Source organism: Thalassophryne amazonica, chromosome 12, assembly GCF_902500255.1.
Source record: "Thalassophryne amazonica chromosome 12, fThaAma1.1, whole genome shotgun sequence".
Classification (NCBI taxonomy): Eukaryota; Metazoa; Chordata; class Actinopteri; order Batrachoidiformes; family Batrachoididae; genus Thalassophryne; species Thalassophryne amazonica.
This window is the reverse complement of record NC_047114.1, coordinates 41,188,585-41,213,614: the sequence shown is the minus strand read 5'-3', so window position 1 is coordinate 41,213,614 and position 25,030 is coordinate 41,188,585. Positions and strand designations below refer to the sequence as shown.

General features: G+C 45.4%; 1 long non-coding RNA gene across 1 annotated transcript; it reads left to right on the top strand.

Moving 5' to 3' along the window:
- The first annotated feature begins 7,436 nt into the window (after positions 1–7,436).
- LOC117521419 lies at positions 7,437–7,772 on the top strand. Its single transcript, XR_004563935.1, has 3 exons — positions 7,437–7,486; positions 7,555–7,611; positions 7,686–7,772. It is a non-coding gene; the product is annotated as an uncharacterized LOC117521419 (long non-coding RNA).
- The last annotated feature ends 17,258 nt before the right edge of the window (positions 7,773–25,030 follow it).

Sequence of the window (25,030 nt, the reverse complement as noted above, 5' to 3'; positions counted from 1 at the left end):
TTATTAGACCCCATTCCTGCCAGGCTGCTCAAGGAAGTCCTACCATTATTTAATGCTTCAATCTTAAATATGATCAACTTATCTTTGTTAGTTGGCTATGTACCACAGGCTTTTAAGGTGGCAGTAATTAAACCATTACTTAAAAAGCCATCTCTTGACCCAGCTATTTTAGCTAATTATAGGCCAATCTCCAACCTTCCTTTTCTCTCAAAGATTCTTGAGAGGGTAGTTGTAAAACAGCTAACTGATCACCTGCAGAGGAATGGTCTATTTGAAGAGGTTCAGTCAGGTTTTAGAATTCATCATAGTACAGAAACAGCATTAGTGAAGGTTACAAATGATCTTCTTATGGCTTCGGACAGTGGACTTATCTCTGTGCTTGTTCTGTTGGACCTCAGTGCTGCTTTTGATACTGTTGACCATAAAATTTTATTACAGAGATTAGAGCATGTCATAGGTATTAAAGGCACTGCGCTGCGGTGGTTTGAATCATATTTGTCTAATAGATTACAGTTTGTTCATGTAAATGGGGAATCTTCTTCACAGACTAAAGTTAATTATGGAGTTCCACAAGGTTCTGTGCTAGGACCAATTTTATTCACTTTATACATGCTTCCCTTAGGCAGTATTATTAGACGGTATTGCTTAAATTTTCATTGTTACGCAGATGATACCCAGCTTTATCTATCCATGAAGCCAGAGGACACACACCAATTAGCTAAACTGCAGGATTGTCTTACAGACATAAAGACATGGATGACCTCTAATTTCCTGCTTTTAAACTCAGATAAAACTGAAGTTATTGTACTTGGCCCCACAAATCTTAGAAGCATGGTGTCTAACCAGATCTTTACTCTGGATGGCATTTCCCTGACCTCTAGTAATACTGTGAGAAATCTTGGAGTCATTTTTGATCAGGATATGTCATTCAAAGCGCATATTAAACAAATATGTAGGACTGCCTTTTTGCATTTACGCAATATCTCTAAAATCAGAAAGGTCTTGTCTCAGAGTGATGCTGAAAAACGAATTCATGCATTTATTTCCTCTAGGCTGGACTATTGTAATTCTTTATTATCAGGTTGTCCTAAAAGTTCCCTAAAAAGCCTTCAGTTAATTCAAAATGCTGCAGCTAGAGTACTGACGGGGACTAGCAGGAGAGAGCATATCTCACCCGTGTTGGCCTCTCTTCATTGGCTTCCTGTTAATTCTAGAATAGAATTTAAAATTCTTCTTCTTACTTATAAGGTTTTGAATAATCAGGTCCCATCTTATCTCAGGGACCTCGTAGTACCATATCACCCTAATAGAGCGCTTCGCTCTCAGACTGCAGGCTTACTTGTAGTTCCTAGGGTTTGTAAGAGTAGAATGGGAGGCAGAGCCTTCAGCTTTCAGGCTCCTCTCCTGTGGAACCAGCTCCCAATTCAGATCAGGGAGACAGATACCCTCTCTACTTTTAAGATTAGGCTTAAAACTTTCCTTTTCGCTAAGGCTTATAGTTAGGGCTGGATCGGGTGACCCTGGACTATCCCTTGGTTATGCTGCTTTAGACGTAGACTGTGGGGGGGTTCCCATGATGCACTGTTTCTTTCTCTTTTTGCTCTGTATGCATCACTCCGCATTTAATCATTAGTGATCGATCTCTGCCCCCCTCCACAGCATGTCTTTTTCCTGGTTCTTTCCCTCAGCCCCAACCAGTCTCAGCAGAAGACTGCCCCTCCCTGAGCCTGGTTCTGCTGGAGGTTTCTTCCTGTTAAGAGGGAGTTTTTCCTTCCCACTGTTGCCAAGTGCTTGCTCACAGGGGGTCGTTTTGACCGTTGGGGTTTTTCATGATTGTTGTATGGCCTTGCCTTACAATATAAAGCGCCTTGGGGCAGCTGTTTGTTGTGATTTGGCGCTATATAAAAAAAAGTTGATTGATTGATTGATAAACCACAAGTGTCAAACTGATTCCAGAAAGGGCCAAGAGGGTGCAGGTTTTCTTTGCAGCCACCAACTCCACCAGGTGATTTCACTCCCATCTGTTCAAAGTGATGTTAATCAGTGAAATCACCTGGTGAAGTCAGTGGCTGCAAAAAAAAAAAAAAAAAAAACCTGCACCCTCTTGGCCCTTTCTGGAATTAGTTTGACACCTATGACATAAACAATGTCAAATGTGTATGTGCTGTCTTTAGTTCTGATGTGTACCATTATTACGGTCAACAAGTAATAACTGTGGACTAATTGCTGTCTGAGGTAACTGGAGTGTAAACATAATTTCTCCACTGTGAGATCATTAAAGTATCTCTCTCTCTCTCTCTCTCTCTCTCTCATTTAATTGGGAGAACCGGTGTGTATAACAGACAGTAATTCAGCTCTAAATAATCTACACTACTGTCATTGTGTCATACATGAAGCTTGCAGTGACACAAGAACTTGTCACTTCTTACATTTAGACTTACAGTTTTACTGCAGCACAGATTTGATATATTGTAGTGCTACAGGAAAGATTTGCCATTTTTTACTGTAATTTTACTCTGCACCACATAGGATATTATGCCATTTTAAATTATGCCATAAGGTTGAGAGAAATACAAAGTGCTGTTTTTGAGGATGAAAACAGCTTTTGGTATATTGAATCCATTTCAATCACTGCAATTGCCAGAGTCCCGTTTCTTTAATACTTCTGTTAGATGTGAATTTTAGTTCATTACATTACTCTTGTGTTAATCTTAGGAGTGGTTTACAACCCCAATTCCAATGAAGTTGGGACGTTTTTAAAAATGTAAATAAAAACAATGATTTGCAAATCCTCTTCAACCTATATTCAATTGAATACACCACAAAGACAAGAGATTTAATGTTCAAACTGATAAACTTTATTGTTTCTGTGTAAATATTTGCTCATTTTGAAATGGATGCCTGCAACACTGTTATGTGCCGACGCGGGTTGAGGAGCGGACCTGCGTCTGACTGAACCCAGTGCTAAATAACCAGAAAGCGGTTCCAAAAACAAAACATTTATTTCCCTTTCCGTGCAATAAGTGTGTACAACATAATATATAGCTTGTCTGGTGGAGTGAAGGACGGCGCACTCTCCAGCGCCCAAAGGGATCGAAGCCCGACGCTTCTGGACTCAAATTCACTGCCAAACACCCCCCAGGTGGACACGACAAACTGACTCTGTGAAAGATAGAAGAGGTGAGGTAAGTCAACAGCTATAACTAATATCCTTCAAAAGCACACGCTATCAGCAACACATTCAGGTCTGACTTTAAGCTTTATGTAAATGAGCAGCTTCTCACAACAGGTGGAGGATCATCAGTCCGCACGCCACGGCCGTGAGAAGCGAGCTGCACAATTCTCATCAATGCTCAAATATACTGCGTAACAAAATACCAAATTACTATTACACTTATTCAGACAATCAATCACCTCTGATGTGTGCTGACAGCATGTGTCCCTCACCCGTCCTCCTTCACAGGCACGATGTGTCAAACCCAGGCGCGGTCCTCAGCGTCTCACAAACGAACGTCACAAGGTCGAGTTCCCGACAATTCTGCTTGAACCACTCATGTCTTAAATGCAGAACGCCATCTAATTATCTGCTTCAGCTGAAAGTCCTTAAGTCTGCACATGAGCATCATCCACAGGTGCTGCGAGTCATTAGGCCTGCACGTGAACATCCTCCACAAGTGCAGCCAATAATGTTGATGAGGGTGAAGGATTCTTCTGCCAGCACCGTCTCCACAGACAAAAACCAGTTTGCATACCACCTGGAGAGCAAAGAAAAGAAAACAACACAAAAACATCCAGCCAAACCCCCCAACACACAACACAACACATTTCAAAAAAGCTGGGACAGTGGTATGTTTACCACTGTGTTACATCACCTTTCCTTCTAACAACATTCAATGTGTTTGGGAACTAAGGACACTAATTGTTGAAGCTTTGTAGGTGGAATTCTTTCCCATTCTTGCTTGATGTACGACTTCAGTTGTTCAACAGTAAAACTGCTCACCATCTGGGACAACATCTCCCATCCCCTGCACGCCACACTGATGTCCTGTCAGAACACTTTCAGTCATGCAGAGGAACAAGTACAACATTCTGCAATGGCCATCTCAGTCCCCAGACCTGAATATAATTGAAAATCTGTGGTATGATTTTTAAGTGGGGTGTCCATGCTTGTTGTTGGAAACCAACAAATCTGACTGAACTGGAGATGTTTTGTAAAGAAGAGTGGTCCAAAATACCTTCAACCAGAATCCAGACTCTCGTTGGAAGCCATAGGAAGCGCTTAGAGGCTGTTATTTCTGCAAAAGTAGGATCTACTAAATATTGATATGTTTTTTATGTTGGGGTGCCCAAATTTATGCATGTGCCTAATTTTGTTTAAATAATTATTGCACACATACTGTAAATACTAGAAACTTCATTTCACTTCTCAAATATCAATGCGTTTGTCTACTATATGATATATTTAACTGAAATTTCTGATCCAGACAACCAACGATTTATAAAGGAAAGTCATGAAAATTTTCAGGGGTGCCCAAACGTTTGTCTGTCTGAGCAGACACATTTATTCTCTGATCAATAAATGTTAAATTTTGTTTGCTGTTACCTACATAAAAAACTCAATAATGGCATCTGTTGCTCTATGTATTTGCTCTAACATTAGCGCACTCTGTGCACTCCTCTTGGTACATTGGACAAATTAATTAAATACGGGTATCTTACGTCCATGCAGTGGTATTTAAAATGGTCAAAATGTGGCTTCGTTATAAGTTTTGTTGTTTTTTTGTTTAGTTTTTTTTTTTTTTACTATCACTCTGGAGGTGTACAAGAACCAACAAACCTGTCCAAATAAAATATCTAGATAATTATCATTACAGTTGTCACAGAATCATTCACGCTGCTGTGATGTCACAGCGCTGCTGTCTTTATTAAGATAAACTCTGAATAGCGAAAATAACATGGGCCCATTTTTGATATATGTAACATTGTAGGAGGAACACAGTTTGTTTCATGCCAGTACAGTAGGGAGGAAATGATGGTGATAATCTAGTCATATCCAGCACTCATTTACATTTCAGCAGCTGTGGTGTGCTGATGAATTATTAAATGTGTGGTATATAGATCTGAGTCAGCTGTCACTCTGGAATAATTACAGATCACTATTTCATCTAACACCACCATTTTTTAAATTTATGATCAAGTACATGTGATGTTATTAAGAAGGAACTGAAGGTACCAATTAACATATTCATGTCAGACCCCACCCACCACCTCTTTGAACTCGTCATTTGAAAGATGGCTCGAGCACACGTGCAAAATCCACCGGACTGTGCAATAGCACCCCCTCCCTCCCAAAACATCTTGATAATGAACTCCCTCAGGATGCAGTCACCCTTCCCTCCAACACCAAAGGACTGCATATATGCACAAAAATGCACCACCAGTTTAAAGCTACAGTGTGTAGAATTTAAACTCTGACTGTTGTTTGTGCATATGCACCGAACAGCATTTTGGAGTATTCGGCCTTCTTGGAGTCCCTGAATGGAGTCCTATATGGGGCTCCAGTGGGGGACTCCATTGTTCTGCTTCAACGCACACGTGGGCAATAACAGAGACACCTGGAGAGGTGTGATTGGGAGGAACGGCCTCCCTGATCTAAACCCGAATGGTAGTTTGTTATTGGACTTCTGTGCTAGTCACGGACTGTCCATAATGAACACCATGTTCGAACATAAGGATGCTAGAGAGTAAGCTGAGACACCTTATGTCAAAAACTGATTTATGGCCATGTCAGCCAATCAGAATCGACTGTCACTAAGCCCCGCCCCTAACCCCACCCCTTATGACGTCACAGCCAATCCGAATCGACTATATCACTATGCCCTGCCCCTAACCCCGCCCCTAACCCCGCCCCAAGCCCTGCCCCTAGCCCATCCACAGACCCCACCCGCTAGCCCCTCCCCTAGCCCCACCCAAAGCCCCTCCCCTAACCCCACCCACACGCTCCGCCCCTAACCCCGCCCCAAGCTCCGCCTCCAAGCCCTACCTCTCATCCCACCCGGGTCTAATATTTTAATGTCCTTTTATTTCATGAATTAAAGAACGATTAAAAAAATACCTAGATCTTTTTTAATGTATTAATTAAAGAATTAACTAATTCTGAAATAATTAAACATAAATAAATCAGTGTCTAATATTTAATACCCCTTTAATATTTTTTAATTCTTAAATTAAAGCGCGTCCTTTTATGGTTTTTAATTCCTCAATTAAAGAAGGATTAAAAAAATACCCGTATCTTTTACACAAGTATGGGAGGTTTTCTTCAATTTACTGATTAAACACGAATATTTTAATACCCCTTTAATATTTTTTAATTCTTAAATTAAAGCATCTCCTTTTCTGTTTTTTAACTCTTAAATTAAAGAAGGATTAAAAATAACCGTCTCTCGGCTGTAATGGCTGGAAGTCTTTGCAGCAAGACAGCCAAAAATACCCACGCATAGAGCTCCTCACAGAAACATGACCCCACAGCTGTAATACTTGTTGCAGATGCTAGGTGTGTGCGTGTGTGTCTGTCTGAGGGTGTTTGTGTGCGTGTGTGTGTGTGTGTGTGTGTGTGTGTGTGTGTGTGTGTGTGTGTGTGTGTGTGTGTGTGTGTGTGTGTGCGTGTGTGTGTGTGTGTGTGTGTGTGCGTGTGCGTGTGCGTGTGCGTGTGCGTGTGTGTGTGTGTGTGTGTGTGTGTGTGTGACCTGCACAGCGGGGGTGTCACGCCGGATGGTCTTTTATAACATAGTAGAGAAGCTTGAATCTTTGGTTGAAGCTTGAATGTTTTATTACATCCAATTTCCTGATGACGGGGTCGTTCGCTGGGCTTGTTTGAAGACGGGAAAACAAAGCTTATTCTTAGTCACGATAGATGCAGTTTAAGATATTACCCGGTCGATCAGGGGCTGCGGGACACCCGCTGATCACTGATACCGCCCGAGGTGATGAAGGCGGAAAAACAAAGTTTCTTCTCAGTAACATCCCCCTGTGGGAAGGAGTCACCGCTCATTTCCACTGCGACAAGTGAAGAGAGAAGGCGCCAGGACCCCGCGATGGGTATAAAATAGAATTAATTTGCGGTAAAAAAAAATCCCCTGGTCCTGAAAAACTATGTTGTTTAATTAAGTTTTCTTGTCTTCGAGCAGAATGCGAAAACCATATCAGCTTTCAGGGTAAGTGATTTAAGTAATCATTTTGATAGAAATGACTGTTTTTTAAATGATGCACGGGGTCTGAAACAGTGTCTTTTTTTAGACAAAGCCACGCAGACGCTCTAGAGTGCGTTTGGACCCGGCCTCGGTAATATATTTGAAATATTACAGAATATCTGGTTGCAAGGGCGCTGCTTTTTTATTTATTTATTTATTTATTTTAATTCTAGAAATCAAGTCAGAGCCCCCTGAAGAAGTTCGAAGGCTGGAAGCCCCGACTTCACCACGCAGATGTAAGTACACCGACCGACATTAAATCACATTTAAAACTCTGGAATAACCCGATTTTTTTCTGTTACAGCCAGTGGAGAAACGGGTCAGCGGCAGAGAACCATAAAACGATCCACGGATTTACACGGTAAGGAGTCGGAGTTTATTTATTTATTTATTTTAAATATTTAATAACTAACGTTTTTCTCTTTTTTTTTTCAGCTCGCGCTGGAGGGAGACCATCTATTTTCCACCAAGACGCAAGGCTCGAAGATATTCTGAGCTGGGATTAATCTCATCTCGCAGCTTGTTGGAAAATGTGTAGTTTGTTTGTTTTTTTCTTATTCCGATGGAACGGGAGAATTCATTTTGAAGAGGTATATTAAATGATTTTCTTGAGGTAGATTCATCCTGGTACGGCTTTTAAAAGATGGAAGGAGAGAATTCAGGCTGGGAAAATAACTTCGGACGGGTATTAGATTTAAATGCTTCAATAATCGACTCAGCAGGGAGCGCTCCTGGAACAGATGGCCCATTACCCGAGGCGTTAAATTCGCCGCCTCGAAATAACATTGAGTCTGGAGAGAGACTTTTAAGCCGTGTTCGTTTAACACCGCTAAATGATGCTCTTAACAATTTGGCGGCTGAACGAGAATCAGAAGAAATTAACCCCTACATCATTTCAGCGATTAACGCGATAAATTCGATGGTCCAGTCTGATACTGAAGAGCCCCCTGACCCCCCGCACACCCCGCCTCGAGACGAGTCCGGTCCCGCAGCGCTGAACCAAATACTTCTCACTCCTCTAAATAATGCCGTAAACCTCCTCACGTGCGAAGTTAATCCTCACGTCCAATCAGCGGTGGATGAATTAAATCAAATGCCTAACGGCACGTGCATTTTTTCACCTTTAAGAAGTCCCTCCCCGCGCAATGCGTGCGGAGAAGATATTTTAAACAGAGCTCGTTTAACCCCGATAAACGCGGCAATCTCTGTTTTGATGGAAAGCGGGGATGATGCACGACCAGGGTCCAGCCGACATTCTCCCATGACGGGCGGTGGGGCTGCTAACATCATCAGGAGACTGGCTTTTAACAATATCGAAATCAGGCAGCCTCTAAATTTCCACCGCGTCAACGAAATTCCCAACTATGCGGAATTTTATCGTAACGTCGTTGGGACTCTTCAGAACTGGGTTGAAAAGGCTTTAACACACGCCAGGGCCGGGGACTTTATCCAAACGGAGATTCGTGAGGACTCAGTCTACAACAAGGCCGTTTTGATCAGCTCATATAACGACGCGGCCGATGTGACGGGCTTCCAAAATCTGCTAGAACGACTGATACAATCTAATTCCAACATTTTATCCGATGAGTCTTGAATTAGTGGTCCAAGTCATCCGCAACCAGAACGGCACGGGGAAACGCAGAATAGATGACCTCCTCCATAACGAGGTTCTGAGGAAAAAATCCAAATGCCTTAATATCGTGTATAATCCTGACAACAGTTTATGTTTCGCGATAAACCTCGTTCAATTATTGAATCCTCATCTGACTACCCAGGAGGCGGAGTAGCGCAGGCAGGCGTTACAAATTAGCGTCGGATTAACGGCTGCTACGCCGGTATCTTTAGAGCAGGTGGGAAAATTTGAAAACGTTCTGGGTTGTAAAATTGTGGTGTTTTTCAGACCTGAAGGGGAGAGAAAGCTGACAAAATTCCAAACAGGAATACCGATGCAGCAGAAAACTCTTTTTGTTTTTCTGTTTAATAATAATTTTACGGAATCACCGATTTAAAGAGATTTTTGGGAGTGAAATATGTATGTGTTTTGCTTTGAGGGGTACAATAACCCTGCTTCCCATAACTGTCCATCATATTGTAAAATTTGTGAATCCACACAGTGTTACAAGAAAAATAACCCGGTATTCTGCAGCGAATGTAACAAGAAGTGTCACTCGCCCGCCTGTTACAGCCTGCATAAACAACCAAAGTATCATCCTTCTGCCGGTAAGTTCGTTAATGTGTGTGATAACAGAAAAAAATGCCCTCGATGTAAACGCAAGTATTACATAGCATTTTCTAAAAACAGCGCTCCGCACATGTGTAAGCAGAAGAGGTGTCATATATGTGGCGAGGCTCTCCAGGAGCCGAGCGAGGGTCACCTCTGCTATATGACGCCACTCAAAGCTGAAGAGACGCATTCAGAGAAATACGTTTTTTATGACTTTGAAACGTATGTCGATAATAACGGGGAACACATGCCGTTTTACGTCAGCGCTGTAACAAAGACGGGTGATTTTTGGAGCGCATGGGGGACAGACTGCGTAGCCCTCTTATTTAAACATTTTAGAATTAGAAAATTCAAAGAATACGTTCATCGCTCACAACTCAAAAGGTTTTGACGGCTATCTGCTTCTAAAGTATTTAGTCCAGCAGGGCGTAACCCCCGCTGTGATTATGACCGGGAGTAAACTATTACTCATGACAGACGCCGTGTAAACAGAAATATATAGACTCGTTATTTTTCCTTACAATGCGCTTATCTCAGATGCCTAAAGCCATGGGAATCCATCTGAAAGACGAAATCGCCCGCAAAGGTTACTTTCCGCACCTGTTCAGTTCAGAAAAAAATCTGAACTATGTCGGGCCATACCCTGACTCTGCGGCTTACGGGGTTGCAAATATGTCAGAGGGAGAAAGAGAGGAATTTAATTTCTGCTCCAAATTTATGGCTGAATTCATCGCTGAAACACATGTGGATCCTTTAACCTGTGTCACAATCGCCTCGGCGTGTATGAAAGTCTTCCAAACTAACTTTCTCGCTCCAAAAACGCTGGCGATCCCCTCCGCCGACAATTATAGAACGAAGCATAAAAAATATTCGGACGTGGCCGTGCAGTGGTTAGAATGGGTTGCTGAGACACAAAACATTGCCATCGATCACGCTCTAAACAGGGGGGAGAAAAAAATAGGAGGTTATTATGTTGATGGGTATGCTCAGATTGACGGGCGGATAAAAGTGTGGGAGTTTCTCGGGTGTTTTTACCACGGGTGTGCAATGTGTTTTACACAGCACAAAATAAACCCTCTCACAAACACCTCATTTGGAGAGCTCCACGCAGTGTGTCGGAAAAAAAATAGCCTTTCTGCAGGCTATGCCGGGTGTCACCCTCACCGTAATTTGGGAGCATCAGTGGCTTGAAATGAGGCTAAGGGATGAGGGATGAGAGCATTCGCCATTTCCTCAGCCGCAGGGGGTTACCGCCGCCCCTCGAACCTCGCAACGCTTTATACGGCGGTCGGACTTGCGCATCCCGTCTGAGGTACACGGCTAAGCAAGATGAGAGGGTCTATTACGTCAACGTGACCTCGCTGTATCCTTATGTTAACATAAATTTCACATATCCCACGGGGCATCCGGAAATTATCGACAGAAATTTCCGAGACCCCAGGACTTACTTCGGCCTCATCAAAGCCGTCGTGTATCCGCCCCGGGGGCTAAAATTCCCCGTCCTCCCACACAGAACTCCTCATGGTAAACTGGTGTTTACTCTGTGTCACACCTGCGCTGATGAAAATAATCAAGCGGGAGCGTGCACACACAGCCAGCAGCAGAGAGCTCTGTCGGGGACGTGGGCGAGCCCGGAATTCCACAAAGCTCTGGATACAGGCTACATTGTAGCTAAGATTTTTGAAGTCTGGCATTTTGAGGAAAAAAGTGATAAAATCTTTGAGGGGTACATAAACACCTTCTTAAAACACAAGCAGGAAGCCTCCGGTTTCCCTCCCGAATTTGATAAAGACCCCGAGAGCAGAGAAAAATATATCACGGACTACTGGCTGAATCAGAAGATTCGTTTAGACCCAGAAAAAATCAGACACAATCCGGCAAAACGACAGATGGCTAAGATCTGCCTCAACTCCTTCTGGGTGAAATTCACCCAGAGGTCAAATCTGACGCAGACCGCGTTCGTTAAAAACGCTGACGATCTGTTCAGGTATCTGTTTTCTGAAGAGTACGAGGTCACATATCTAACATTCCTCAGCAGTCAGGTGGCTATGGTTCAATGGAGGTATGGCCCGTGGTACATGAGCCGACCGGGTAAAGCCGTCAATATTTTCATCGCAGCGTTTACAACGGCGTACGCGCGTTTGACCTTGTACGGTTTTATGGAGGCTGTGGCAAATCCTGACAGGATTCTGTATTATGATACCGATAGCCTGATTTACGTTTGTAGGCGGGGTGAAACCCCGCTGCCTACCGGTAATTATCTGGGGCAGCTCACCGACGAGTTGAGCGGCAACGTCATCACAGAGTTTGCAGCAGCGGGGCCTAAAAGTTACGCATATAAAACCGTACGAGGTAAAACAGTCATGCGTGTGAAGGGGATCACTCAAACCCACGACAGCTGTCATAAAATAAACTTTGACAGCGTCAAAGATCTGGTCGAGGGTTATATAAAAGACCCCGCCCTCGCTGCATCTATCAAAACACCGAAGCAGGGAATTAAACGTCATAAAAGCAGTTTCAGTTTTCAAACGTGTCATTTCAAAAATCCTTCAGGGTGGTGTATGACAAGCGGCATCTTTTAAAGGACGGGGAAACCGAACCATTCAGATTTTGAAACATGTCTCACTTGGGAAATATGGTGGAGTTTGACCCCAGACTTCAACCCCTATTCTCCTGTCTCATCGTTGGACCAAGTGGTTCGGGAAAGACTGTTTGTGAAAATATTGCTGGAAAATTGTAGCCACACTATGAGATATGTGCCTGACAACATTGTATGGGTGTATACGTCTGAACAACCTCTGTATTCCCTTCCAAGATGGCGCCACTTGAAGGCGCCCTGGTATTCTGGTGCTCCCTGTTTTGTCTGTTTTTGTGCGTGAATCGTGTGTCATCGTGTCCCTACACCCGCGAGGAGCTTCTAAACATCAAATCATCAACACCCACGGACATTACGCCAGTTTTTTTAGTGCCTGCAGCTGAACTGGTTCACTTTTTGGCCAAAAAAGTGAGACGACGGCAGAGAGGGAAACGCACTGGAGCTCTCGTGTGCCTCAGACGAAGGGGCACGCGCACGCCCCTACCTGGGATATTTCTCTCCAACGTCTGCTCACTCCACAACAAGATGGATGAGCTGGCACTGCTGATGAAGAAGAATAGAGATTTCTCCTCATCTTGTGTACTGTGCTTCACGGAGACGTGGTTAAATGCACAGACACCGGACTGCGCGCTCCAACTAGAGGGCTTCCAACTCCTCCGCACAGACAGAGACCGAGCACTCTCTGGTGGAAAAACTAGAGGGGGAGGACTCTGCTTCTATATCAACAACGTCTGGTGCTCCGATGTGACTGTGATCTCCCAACACTGGTGTCCCTCTCTGGAATATCTCCTCATAAACTGCAGACCGTTCTACTCTCCACGTGAGTTTAACTCTTTCATACTTTGCTCTGTGTATATTCCACCGAGTGCGGACGTGCACGAGGCCGAGGGCGCGCTCGCGGATCAGATTATGAGCGTGGAGAGAGACTTTCCGGACTCTCTTGTTATAATTCTCGGTGATTTTAACAAAGGGAATCTCAGTCAGGAATTACCAAAATACAAACAGTTTGTTAAATGCCTGACCAGAGAAGGGAGCACGTTAGATCATTGTTACACGACAGTGAGCGGCGCCTACCGCGCGGTGGCCCGTGCAGCTTTGGGACTCTCAGATCACGTGATGGTCCACTTGATCCCCACGTACAGACAGAGACTTAAACTCTCTAAACCTGTTGTGAGGACGTCTAAAATGTGGAGCAATGAAGCTGTAGAGGAGCTATGCACGTGCTTGGCCACCACGGATCGGGATATGTTTGAGGCTTCAACAGACAGTCTAGATGACTACACGGACACTGTGACATCATATATTCATTTCTGCGAAGACAGCATCATCCCACAGCGTACCAGGGTGAGATATAACAATGACAAGCCCTGGTTCACACCTAAACTCCAGCAGCTCCGTCAGCAGAAAGAGGTGGCTTTCAGAGAAGGAGACAGAGACAGCTATAGAGGTGCAAAGTACAGATTTAGCAAGGAGGTGGCAAAGGCTAAATCCATGTACAGTTCACGTCTGCAGCAAAGGTTCTCTGCCACTGACTCAGCCTCTGTGTGGAGGGGGTTGAAAGAGATCACCAACTACAAGCCCAAAGCACCTCGTTCTATTGACAACCTCAAGCTGGCCAACGACCTGAACGTCTTCTATTCACGGTTTGAAGACAAGGACTCACACCTCCCCACCCCCCACACAATTGATATTCAAACACTCTGGACCTCCCCCCTCTCACTGCTGCCCTCCCCACTCCCCCTGTTGCCCTCTCGGTCCAAGAGGAGGACGTGAGGAGACATTTCAAAAGGCTGAATCCACGTAAGGCCCCGGGCCCAGACTGTGTCTCTCCTGCCACCCTGAGACACTGCGCTGATGAGCTGGCCCCAGTCTTCACGGGGATCTTCAAATCCTCCCTGGAGTCATGCCATGTTCCAGTCTGTTTCAAGTCCTCAATCATAGTTCCAGTCCCCAAGAAACCGCGCATCACTGGACTTAATGACTACAGGCCTGTGGCTCTCACGTCTGTAGTCATGAAGACCTTCGAACGCCTGGTTTTATCCCACCTGAAGTCCATCACCGACCCCATCCTGGACCCCCTGCAGTTTGCCTACAGAGCCAACAGGTCTGTAGATGACACCATAAACCTGGCCCTGCACTCCATCCTGCAGCACCTGGACTCCCCAGGAACCTATGCTAGGATCCTGTTTGTGGACTTCAGCTCTGCATTCAACACCATCCTTCCAGCTTTGCTCCAGGACAAGCTTTCTCTGCTCCACGTGCCCAACTCCACCTGCAGGTGGATCACAGACTTCCTGACGGACCAAAGTCAGCGTGTGAGGCTGGGAAAAAATGTCTCAAACACTCGGGTTCTCAGCACAGGATCTCCACAGGGCTGTGTCCTTTCCCCTCTGCTCTTCTCCCTCTACACTAACTGCTGCACCTCCAGCCATGACTCTATAAAACTCATCAAGTTTGCGGACGACACCACCCTCATCGGACTCATTTCGGATGGGGATGAGTCTGCCTACAGGAGGGAGGTGGACCGGCTGGTGACCTGGTGCAGCAGCAACAACTTGGAGCTCAATGCCCAGAAAACAGTGGAGATGATCGTGGACTTCAGGAAAGCCACAGCCCCCCCACCCTCCCTCGCCCTCACCAACAGCCCCATCACCACTGTGGTCTGTCACCGCTTCCTCGGCACCACCATCACCCAGGACCTCAAGTGGGAGTCAACCATCAGCTCCCTCATCAAGAAGGCCCAGCAGAGGATGTACTTCCTGCGGCAGCTGAAGAAGGCCAAGCTGCCTGTCCAGCTGATGGTGCAGTTCTACATGGCCATCATCGAGTCCATCCTCTGCTCCTCCATCACGGTGTGGTACGCCGGGGCCACAGCCAGGGACAGACACAGACTGCAGCGCATTGTGGCCTCTGCTGAGAAGGTGATTGGCTGTAGCCTTCCATCTCTCCACGACCTGCACGTCTCCAGGACTCTGGGCCGAGCAGGTCGGATCACAGCTGACCCTTCTCACCCTGCACACGGTCTGTTCAAACCACTCCCCTCGGGCAGGAGGCTACGGTCCATCCGGACCAGAACCTCCCGTCATAAGAACAGTTTCTTCCCCTCTGCCGTTAGACTCATGAACTCCTCATAACTCAGTAACCTTAAGCTTAACTCTGTCACTTTATCATTTTATCACGGGTCACTTTAGACAGTGTACTTTGGTTTTTAATTGCACTCCTCCCACAGCACTATTTTTTCTGTTTCTCTGTTTTTCAGTTGCACACAGCCTTTCATATTTCATATTTCTTTTTTTTTATCTTATATTTTATCTTATCTTGACACATATGTTATATTTATCTCTTCTTAATGTTTCACCATTGTACCGAAGCAAATTCCTAGTCTGTGAATCCTGTTCACTGGCAATGGCAATAAACTTCTTCTGATTCTTCTGATTCTTCTTCTTCTGTACTGAAGAATAAAAATATTAAATTTGTAAGAGGACTGCCTGACTTGTTTCTGGACGAAAGCCTTTTCCCTGAAGGTCAGAGCCATCTGGTTATTTTGGATGATCTCATCCTGATCATCCTGAAGTTGTAAGAATTTTCACCCAGTACAGACATCACCGGAATATGAGCGTCATCATGATCACACAGAACGTGTTTCATAAAGGGAAATACAGTCGAACCATCAGCTTGAATTGTAATTATATGGTGCTGTTTAAAAACCCCAGAGACAAGTTACAGATGAACATTCTGGCTCAGCAAATGTTTCCCGGCAGAAAACAATTTTTTTTTGGAGGCTCTTGACGATGCTACGAGCGTACCTTACGGGTATTTACGAAGTCTATTAGAAAAGTATCCGACCTTATTATTTTTTTAAAAAACCATACAGATTTGAATCACGTGTGATTGCGGGGGCTGGGAGCGCGCCGCGCTCTCAGCAGTTGTGGGCCGTCCTTAAAGCGGCAGTAACACTCCTTAATCTGTATAATCCCCATAAAATCATCCCTGAAAGCCATATTAATTTTTCGAACAGTGTCCACCTGGAGGTCTCTCACAGTTTCTGGAAAAAAATTGATGGAGCAAAGCTCCAAATCGTTCAGACATTTATTCGCAATAAAAATCTGCCAAGAGGGTGGACCACACCTCACTCAAAGCCTGCTCACAGGCGAATGACGCAACCGACAGGCATGAAAAAACTCACGCATGCACACGAGGGTTCAAGCTTGTCTGACGCAATCACACGTGATTCAAATCCATATGTTTTTTTTTTTTAATAATAAGGTCGGATACTTTTCTAATAGACCTCGTATTACTGGATTGCACGCAGGAGTGTCCAGATCAGTTCAGACTGAGATCGGGATTACTCCCGCACGAGTGGCCCGCGGTTTATTTACAGAAAGATAAACGGATATGAGCTCTCTTTTAAAAAGGAACGCCCCCGATCTTAAAGCGCTAATCAAAGCCAGGGCGAGGGAGCGTCACCATAGCCTGAAGACCTGCAGGCCGGAGCTTCTGAAAACTTTATCCGAGATCGCTTTGAATATATTAAAGGGGAATATCGCCTTGAGCGACTCTCAATTCTGTACCTTGAAAAAACGAAAGAGAGTTTTACGTCTTCTGGCCGACAGAAAAAACAGTTACAAAAAGAAGCGGGGAGAGCTGATTCAGACAGGCGGCTTTCTCCTGCCTCTGCTAGCCACGGCCCTGCCCGTTATAACGAGTCTAATACTGCCCAGAGGATAATGGCGTTCAAAGCGGCGCAAAAGATGTTTTTATTGACTCCTCAACAGATGCATCAACTCGGGCATTCTGTTCTGCCGAGCGGAAATAACATCAGACAAACGGCGGAAAATGATTTAGACTCGCGAATGCGGGCCGTGCTGGAGGAACGTACTCACTCCCCTTATGAAAAAATTAAAAAAGTATGAGGCTCTGCTGCAGCGCTATTTAAGCCAGATCAAACAGGGGGAACTTGAATCGCGCGTTTCACCCCCGCAAGAGACTCACGTCGCTAAGCAACCTGAGGAGGAGGAGGTGGTGGATGAGACTGTCACAGAGGTCCTGAAGAATATCCCCTCCAGAAAGCGTAGAAACACTGAATATATTATGAGGAAATTGTCGATGGGTGATACGCGCTGGAGTCCGTCGGGGGAATTTATTTGCAAGGGGAAAGTCGTGAGGGGGTCTCACGCCGTAGATCTTATGAAACATCTCAGATCCTCGTTCAAGAAATCGAGCCCCCCTACAGGTTGGGTGAAGTTCCTCAATATTTTACAGGAGCGGAACATTCCGGTGGCGTGCGTATCAAACCCGCAAGCCCGCGAGGAGTTTTAGAAGCTTAAAAAAGGAAGGAGCTGGGAAGGTTTCTCGCCATAAAAGGAGGATGAGGGTGTCGAATTAAAAACTGACTGGATATTATGATCAAGATTTTTTAAAATACATCGCAGTCAGACACGTTTTTGTATCTTGTTACTAATAAAACACCGACTGAAACTCATCTCCGGTCTTCATCACTTTTATTCGGCATATGGTTTAAAAACAACTTTCAGCACTTCTCTACTTAATAACAACGATGCAAACGAAAAACGAAAAACATTAAAGGTATGACCGGGGGTGCGTTTTCTACACATCTGGAACATTTTTTTACAAAAAAAACCACACATAAAAAAATCAAAGGTCAAAGGTCAACGCTTCTTTATACGCTTAATAACGGGGTTTTAAAGCGTGCAAATGCGATAAAACTATAAAGGTATGATCGGGGGAGCGTTTTCTAGACATCCGAAGCATTTTTCACAAAAAACACACATAAAAAAAATCAAAGGTCAAAGGTCAACGCTTCTTTCTACGCTTAATAACAACATATTAAATTATGTAAACGCGATAAAACTTTAAAGGTATGATCGGGAGAGCGTTCTAAGACGGGGGTTACATTTTCACACGGAAAAACATAAAATAATAGGAACGATGGTTAACACAGGCCGTGACAATATTTAAACTCATGCAAAGGCCCTGCTAGCTGGTTACAGGAGGTATTGCACCTTTTCTTAAGGCAATAATGATATCTTTTCACAAAATCAGAAACCAAATCATCATTCGCGATAGTATTTTCGGTGTATAAAGACAGCACGTCCTGCTACGACTTCCCGGCGGCTCTGTTATACAGATAATACACGCAGTGTTGTCCGCATACGTCCGATAACATGCTGAAGCTGTTTGTTGTGATACAGAATGTTTTTAACATCTGGGAGATTCTCCAGATATCGCAGGATGCTTTTAGGGTAGTATTCAAAGTCCGGGCTGAGGCCGAACGAGTCAAAAAATGTGGCTCGACCATTTTTTTCAATGGTGAGTGCTAACCAGTGTTCCCCCGGTAAATGTCTAGGGTGGGTGTTTACAATGAAATATACGGGAGGGTCCGGCTTGATCTGGAATAACTCGTCAGACGCGAAAACACCGGCGAACAGGTCTCCTATTAAGCCCCTCATAACAGCGTCCAACAAGGGTGTTCATCAGTAAAAATCCACAAGGACCTGTCGCTTGGAATTAATCTCCAGGAGAGAATCGTAACACGCGTACACTATCAGCGTGGTGGTATGCGGAGTTGCGACTCTGAATCTCATCTCAAGTTGCAGGGTCCCTGTGGAGACGGGGCTCAGAGCACCGCTGTCCTCCTCCAGGTTTAAATTGAAGACGTACAGCACATAACTGTGTGCAAAATCCTCCCGGTCTATACAGAGAGGTAGGTCCTTGAGGTGTCTCCCTGTTGCCGTGTAGAGATTGTAAAACTCCCTCACAGAGAGTCCCTTGTTAAATTCAGGCTGGAAAGCTTTAGCCGGCAGCTGTCGCCCGTTTTGACTGAGTGCGAGGTACTCCAGGTCATAGTGTGCAAAATCAAACGGGGACAGATCTCTTCTCCCGCTGAATGCGTTGTGATCCACCATATCCAGAACCACATATTTGGGCATGGTTCCTAAAAACAGGTTCTCCTGGTTGCATATCCTGGAATGGCTGGGGATCACGTAAGTCTTAACGTTGATTCATGATAACGGGTACACGGTGTTCCCTTTCATGAGAGCCTCGGAGTGACCCAGTCTCACTGCGGGGGATACGGAGACTTTCTTAACGAATAGGGACGCGCCCAGAATTTTAAGCTTGAAAGTGGAGGCCGCCAGCCCCATCAGGCAGAAAGCATCGCTGGCTCGAATTTATTTAACTCTTAGATCAACATTATTCAGAAGAAGCCTCTTGCAGAAAAATATGTCCGTGTGCAGCGGGCCCTGAACTTGAAATGCATGCTCTGCTCACGAGGCCTTTATTCAGGCCCGCGTCATCCACGGCGGTCGAATTGTGCTGACCTTTGTAAAACATTCCGCCCGTGAACTGCGATTTCAGTGAAGTGGGCGAAAAGTTCAGCAGCGTCTCAATCATCGCCCTGAACGGGTGCGTCACGCTGGACTGGGAAATCAGCCGGTCACCCAGAATCACGTGGACCTGCGAGAAAATCGTATTGAGAGGGTAATTTATTACCCCCACGCGGGCGTCATTAGCCAGGTCAGTCCCGTCGGCGTTTGTAATTTTCAATCGCAGATAAAGCAGCGTATTATTGACGTCTAAATACCTCTCATCGTCTCCGGGGATAAAAAACGCGATAGGGCCCGTGTCCGTCAGGGCTGATAACGGGCTGACCTCGACGTATTGGCTTTGCTCGATGGACAGCTGGGTCCCGGGGACGGCGAATAAATCCAATTCGCTCATGGTGCATTCGGGTGAATTATTTCGCAAAAGAGACATTGTTTAAGAGAAAATATCCCCGGACAACCTCCTCTTCTTATGCTTCCTTCGAACTGTTCTGCTTTTTCCAGGGGTCTTTCGCTTTTTAACCGTTTTGATCCGTTTCCCCGGGGGGCGTTTCCAGGGCCTTCTTGAGAGCACCATGATCCCGGACCCCCGCTGCTGCTCGGGTTCCTGACTCCGTCCGGCCCTCTCAACAACGCGGCTCACTACGTCAGAAGCAATGCTTCGAGTGGCGTTTTTCAGGTGAGGATTGGCGATCGTGTATCCTTGTTTAATCAGCGGCGACACAAATTTGAACAGTTTTGAAAATATGTTCCCGAGCCCGCGCCCGTACATAACAAGAGTGCCGTGGAAGCCGTGAAGGCCATTCCCGACTTGATTTTCATAGTAAGGCACAAATCTATAAATGTCGGCTTTGTGCGCTGCCCCGGACATTTTTTATCCCGCCGGTTTAAAATGTAATGTCACAACCACTTTACCGTATCTGAAATTCACCGGTCGATCTTGATTGCTTTTGATTTCGATGCGTATCGTCTCAATATGTCTTTTGGAGACCGGAATGTAATAAGCGGGGTTGAATTTCTTTGTAATTATTTTCCCGAAACAACCTCCAATTTCGAACGCTCGGAGGAGAGGAGCAAAAGCGTCGCCCACCACCTGAGGTTGTACAACGTCTGTGTAGCAGAACAGATGATACATGTCCACTTTTATATCGGGGAAGCGGGGAGAGCTCGTGACCCCGGGTCCGCATCTCAGCCATTGATTAGGGTGTATCCCCAGCATGTACACCGTCGGGGCTTCAAAATATACCTGGCAGGTACCGTCTCCTTCCCACAGAAACTTTTTTTGGATATCATCATATTTTAAAGTCAGCTTTGGATCTATAGTCTTCAAACGAGGGTTTTTCCGCGCTGCAATAACCTCAAAGTTATCGTAATATCCCGTGTCAAAAAATTGCGAGTGAACGGTGAGTTTGTTCTTGGGCGGTAAGCCCGTAATTTTCTTCACCTGAAACGTACAGCAAGGCTTTTCCGGGATATTTAACCAGGTGTGTGGATAAGAAATTTCCGTCAGCGCCACATCCCAGTCACCCTCTAGATCCAGGTGTTGAGCCAAGTCCACCTGGTAGCATGAAATTGTGTTGTCCGGGAATACTTTTAGGCTGGCGTTTGAAGGCAGAGTCATATAAAACCCGTGTTTCAGATCCCGATCCATTTCTCATATGTCAGTTGAAGATAGATGTTGTCATATTTATACGGCCATCAGCTGGTCCGCGGGAACCCAGGAGTTAAATTTCTCGTGCCAATTTTTCCATCTGACAAATACAAATTTCTTCCCCTTGGTAAAATGTTCACGAATAATTTCTTGAACCTGATACGGTCTGTCTTTTGATATTTTAACCTTCTGCAATTTTGGTTCATAGAATGAACCTTCAATGATCTCGCCGTCATAATCTTTCAATTTATAAACGGGCGGCACGCGTTGTATACATTCTGACACCGTGAACATTTCATCCCTAAAACTTTGTTCATATTTTTTATCAAAAACTCCCCTGAGCTTGGAGATCCTGACTATATCTCCGACCTTATATTTAAACTTCACAGGCCTCCTGTGTAGGGTGGATGCCCCGTACAAATTTTGAAACACTCGATCTACGTTTCGAGCGTTAACCTCATTCGGCCTCATCTTAATGCTTTTATGATAACTCTCATTATAAGCCGTGAGTAAAGACGGCAAGACGTCGATGTATCTTCGTGTGTTTTTAGCAGTAAAATATCTCCACATTTTCGTCTTTAGCGTGCGATTAAACCTCTCGACAACCGAGACTTTCAGATCACTGGCCGTGGCAAAATGTAGAATCCGGTGTTTTTTCATTAAATCTTTGAACGGTTTGTTAAAAAAACTCCTTCCCAGCATCAGTCTGCAGCTTCAGAGGCACCCCACTGTGCTTTAAGAGCAAGGCAAACGCCTGTGAGACTTCGCGCCCTTGCTTCGACTTCAGGGCTCTGGCATACGCTTTTTTGAGAAGATATCAATAACGGTCAGCAGGTACTTGTACCCGTCGTTAAAATCTGATAACCTTCTGCATGTCGCATAAATCCGCCTGAAATTGGTTAAGCGGGTTTGTGACAAATACTCTATTTCTTGGAAAATGTGTCCTGGCAGGTTTGTGTAATGTGTATGCATCTTCCCCCGACAGGAAACCTCTGATATGCTTCATACGAATTTTAGATCCGAGTTGATCGGGCAGAGCCCTGCGTAAATGCTGCGGTCCTCCAAAACTCCCCGGATTTGCCGGACTATAATACATTTCCCTCATTAAATTCTCATCACCCATCTTTTAAGGCGGATCTCTTCAGAATGATGAAGCGGATAGTCCTTTCTCATTTTTATATGTTTTAGCGAACATAAATATTAATCTTTTGTTTTAAATAGGCGCTCTTGGAAACGTAATACTTTTAAATTAAACTCCGATACAGCACCACGGACAGCGGTCACAGATGAGCGCGGGCCTTTAATATAGCCGCTCTTGGAGACGTTAAATTGAACTCTGATTCAGCACCGCGGAGAGCGCTCACAGATTCAGTGTTAAAGCCCCGCATAATTCATACGAGAACCTTTTTTCCACCAAAACCTCATTTGTATGACTCTGTCTTGCAATATGAAGCGCCTTGGGGCAACTATTTGTTGTGATTTGGCGCTATGTAAAATTTGATTTGAAAACATTTCACCCTTTTTCAACAATATTATTGGAAAGAACACAGACCGTCTAAGTTTTAGAATATATGCTTTATTACATTCATTAAAGTCACAGAAAGAGAAAAAAGCAATTGTTCATATTTATTAAACACAACATACGTGGAGGAAAAAAGTATACGTTCATGTTTATTAAACACAACATACGTGGAGGAAAAAAGTATACGTTCATGTTTATTAAACACGACATACATGAAGGAAAAAAGTATACGTTCACGTACAAAACTGGAAAACTCTGAGTAATACATCTCCCCCGCATTTACGGTTTATTTCAGTATTCAGCTGTAAAAGTGTAGGAAAAATCTCCCCTCTGGGCAGTTCCAGCTGTTTCACCCGGCACTCCATCACATCCACAAACAGAGCGTATAATGTAAGGACGTGCAGCGGATTACACCGTGTAAAATCGCCGGTGGTCAAAACAGAGATTTTCAGTAATACTTTGTACAGAGATTTTTCAGATGAATGGAGAGCCGCGTTGTAGATATGTTCTGTCCAGACTCCGGGCCCGGGACGGCGTCTGATAACGTTGAAGACCCTCTCCATAACGCATGAAGGCGGGGTGTCTGGGCCTTCTGGCGCCGGTCCTGGTTCACGAGCGGCTCCGCAGATCTCGTCCAGGCCTGCCCCGGGGATGGCGGGTCTCTTCCACAGGTGAATGGGCAGTCACAAGTGATGTCATCGGCCACTGCGATGGGGGAGGTTGAGGAGCTCATGCTGGTCTGCCGTCCAATGCTTAAATGAGATGTGGACCGCTGGTTTTTTATAGAAATGCACACATACACACACACACACAGCTCCGAAACACACACACGCACACAAACACCCCCAGACAGACACACACGCACACACCTAGCGTCTGCAACAGGTATTATAGCTGTGGGGTCATGTTTCCGTGAGGAGCTCTATGCGTGGGTATTTGGCTGTCTTGCTGCAAAGACTTCCAGCCGTTACAGCCGAGAGACGGTTATTTTTAATCCTTCTTTAAGAGTTAAAACACAGAGGACTTTGGACAGACCTGGTAAGCCCAAACGGGTAGTGCGGGTGATCTGGGAATGTTTGGAAGAGCCTACTGTCTGACAGATCTTCAACTCACACCTCCGCCAGAGCTTTTCTAGTATCCCTGTGAAGGCTGGGGGCATTGAACCAGAATGGGCAATGTTCAAAGCTTCCATTGCTGAAGCTGCAGCGGGGAGCTGTGGCCTGAAGGTCTTCGGTGCCTTAAGGGGCGGCAACCCTCGAGCACCGTGGTGGAAGCCACCCAACTGAAGAAGGAGTCCTTCCGGGATATGTTATCTTGGAGGACTCCGGAGGCAGTTGCAAGGTACTGACAGGCCCGAAGGGCAGCAGCCTCTGCTGTGGGGGAGGCAAAGCAGTGGGTGTGGGAGGATTTCAGAGCAACCATGGAGAAGGAATTTCAGTCAGCACCAAGGTGCTTCTAGCGGACCGTGAGGTACGTCAGGAGGGGAAAACGGGGAACCATCCAAGCTGTCTACAGTAAGGATGGGACTCTGTTGACCTCAACTGAGGATGCAATCCGGCGCTGGAAGGAACACTTTGAGGAACTTCTGTATCAGACTGGAGCACCCTAATCGGAGCAGAGCTGGAAGCTGATTGAGGATTTTCATCAATTTCCCTGGTGGAAGTCACTGAGGTAGTCAAACAACTCCGCAGTGGCAAAGCCCCGGGGGTTGATGAGATCCATCTAGATGCTGAAGGCTCTGGGTGTGGAAGGATTGTCTTGGATGAGACATCTCTTCAACATTGCATTGAGGTCTGGGACAGTGCCTAAGGATTGGCAAACTGGGGTGGTGGTCCCCATATTTATAAAGGGGGACCAGAGAGTGTGTGGCATCTGCAGAGCATCACATGACTCAGCCTCCCTGGTAAAGTCTATTCCAGGGTGCTGGAAAGGAGAGTTCGGTGGCTAGGGTTTCATCACTGCTTTCTGCAGCTGATGTGGTCCTGTTGGCTTCATCGGCCGGTGACCTCCAACACTCACTGGGTCGGTTTGCAGACGAGTGTGAAACAGCTGGGATGAGGATCTGCAACTCTAAATCTGAGGTCATGGTTCTCAGCATGAAACCGATGCATTGCCTACTCCAGGTAGGGGATACAGTCTTGCCCCAAGTGAAGGAGTTCAGGTACCTTGGGATCTTGTTCATGAGTGAGGAGACAATGGAGCATGAGATTGGCCGGAGAATCGGCGCAGCAGGGGCGGTGTTGCATTCACTCTACCGTACTGTTGTGACAAAAAGGGAGCTGAGCCAAAAGGCGAAGCTGTCGATCTACTGGTCAATCTTTGTTGCTACTCTCACCTATGGCCATGAGGGTTGCATCATGACCGAAAGAACTGGATCGTGGGTACAAGCGGCCGAAATGGGCTTCCTCAGGAGGGTGGCTGGTGTCTCCCTTAGAGATAGGGTG